Source organism: Heterodontus francisci, chromosome 6, assembly GCF_036365525.1.
Source record: "Heterodontus francisci isolate sHetFra1 chromosome 6, sHetFra1.hap1, whole genome shotgun sequence".
In the NCBI taxonomy this organism is placed as follows: Eukaryota; Metazoa; Chordata; class Chondrichthyes; order Heterodontiformes; family Heterodontidae; genus Heterodontus; species Heterodontus francisci.
Window position 1 is genome coordinate 2,294,192 of NC_090376.1, and position 2,604 is coordinate 2,296,795.

Consider the following 2,604-nt stretch of genomic DNA (forward strand, 5'->3'; position numbering starts at 1 on the left):
GAATTGCAGAAGGGGAGGGGAAGATGCATTTAGTGGTGGCATCGTGCTGGAGAATGATCTGTTGAATATGGAAGCTGGTGGGGTGGAAGGTGAGGACAAGGGGAACCCTATCATAGTTCTGGGGGGCGGGGGGGTGGTGGGGGGTTGGAGAGGAGGAGGAGTGGAAGGGGTGAGAGCAGAAGTGAGGAAAATGGGATAGACAGTCGAGGGCTCCGTCAACCACGGATTGGGGGGGGGGGGGTGGGGATTTCCACGGTTGAGGAAAAAGAAAGACATATCAGAAGCGCTAATATGAAAGGGTGTATCACCAGAACAGATGTGAGAGAGATGGAGAAATTGGGAGAATGGAATGGAATCCTTAGAGGAAAGTGTAAGGAAGTGTACAAAAACAGAATACTGCGGATGCTAGAAATCTGAAATATAAGCAGAAAATATTGGAAATACTCAGCAGGTCTGGCAGCATCTGTGGCGAGGGAAACAGAGTTAACGTTTCAAGCCTGTGGCTCAACATCAGAATGAGTAAGTGTAGTCAAGACAGCTTGTGGGATTCGGCTGGGTGGCTCTTACTTCTTTTAGCCGGTGCAGACACAATGGGCCAAGAGGCCTATTTCTGTACCATAAACTTTCTATGATTCTATAGGTGACAGAGTATGTGGGCTTATAATGAATATTTGTTGATAGTCTACGCCCAGAAAATGGGGAGAGAAAAGTTGAGAAAAGAGTCAAAAACAGACTATGTGAAGGTGAGAAAAGAGTGGAAATTGGAAGCAAAGTTGAAGAAGTTTTCCAGTTCAGGGTGAGAGCAGGAAGCAGTGATAGTCATCAACGTACCGGAAAAACAGGTGAGAAAGGGGGCCCAGAGTAGGATAGGAACAAGGAATGTTCCATATATTCCACAAAAAAGGTAGGCATAGCTAGGACCCATACGGGCAAAAAAACGCTTTTTATTTGAAGTAAGTGAGTGGAGTTGAAGTTGTTGTTCAATGTGAGAACAAGTTCAGCCAAGTGGAGGAGGGTGGTGACGATGGAGATTGGTTGGGCCTCCGTTCAAAGCGGAGAGCCCTCAGACTATCCTGGTGGGGATCAAGGTGTAGAGAGATTGGACATTCATGCTAAACAGATGGTTAGAGCCAGGAAATTGTAAACTGCTAAAATGAACAAAGGGCATCAGAAGAGGTAGGAAGAGACTGGACAAGGAGAGAAAAAAAAGTTAAGATAGCAGGGCAGGAATAAGCTGAAATGGCAGTCTTGTTTATGGATCTTGGGAAGGAAGGTCTTTTTTAAAAATCATTCTTGGGATGCGAGTGTCACTGGCCAGGCCAGCATTTATTGCCCATCCCTAATTGCCCTCGAGAAGGCGGCAGTGAGCCACTTTCTAGAAGACGACAACAGCTTGCTGGAAAGCAAAGAAGCTCTGGATTATCTTTGTGTTCTGGGATGATCCTGGAATATCTGGAGTATGTGGCCAATTCTAGGCACACAACCTTCGGAAGAATGTCAAGGCTTTTGAGAGGGTGCAGAGGAGATTTACTAGAATGATACCTGGCATGAGGGACTTCAGTTATGTGAAGATACTGGAGAAACTGGGATTTTTAAAAATTTATTATTCATTCCTGGGATGTGAGCATTGCTGGCTAGGCCAGCATTTATTATTCTCCTTAGAGCAGAGAAAGTTAAGAGCAGATTTGAAAGAGATGTTCAAAATCATGAAATGGTTTTGATAAAGGTGAAACTGTTTCCAGTGGCAGAGGGTCAGTGACCAGAGTACAGAGATTTAAGGTGATTGACAAAAGAACCAGAGGTGACATGAGGGAACTTTTCTTTTTAAACAGTGAGTTGTTATCTGGAATGCGCTGCCTGAAAAGGCAGGGGAAGCAGTTTCAATAACCATCAAAAGGAAACTGGATAAATACTTGAAAGGGGAAAAGGGTAACAAGGAAAGAGCAGGGGGACGGAAATTAATTGGATAACTCTTTCAAAGAGCCAGCACAGACATGATGGCCCAAATGGCCTCCCTCTCTGCTGAGAGATTCAATAAACATTCAAGATTAGATTGGATAGAAGGGTGAAAGAAAGGGGATTGAAGGAATATGGAAAGAGGGCAGTTAAATTAGATGTCTTTCAGTAAATAAACATTTTGGCACACAGTATGTGAGTAATTTGAGACGCAATGTGTGGTAAGTGGAGTGTGCTCTGGAGGAACAGATAACTTTGGACCAATGATTGCCAAAGCTCTCCACCACTGGGGTTTTTCCTCACCTCATGGCTGAGTTTGATAGAGATTGATCACTGTGATTAGTCAATCACTCCATTATCTTTTCATGCCAGGATGGCAGAAAGAGATCGAGATGGATCGTAGTCTTTTATCGTCCAGCAATTCCTCGGGTCACACATTCCTAGAAAAAATATTTACTTGTTTGGAGAGTAAACGTGGAAATGGATTGATTGAGGTGATTTGCCTATTTCCATATCGTGACCTCCCTGTTTTTCTATGCTTGAAGTATTTTGCTGTAGATTCCAGATGCATGGCATAATTGCCTACAAGTTCTTTTTTGGAAGTAGAACACAGAAATTAAGTGAATGCGATGGATGAAACACGTGTAC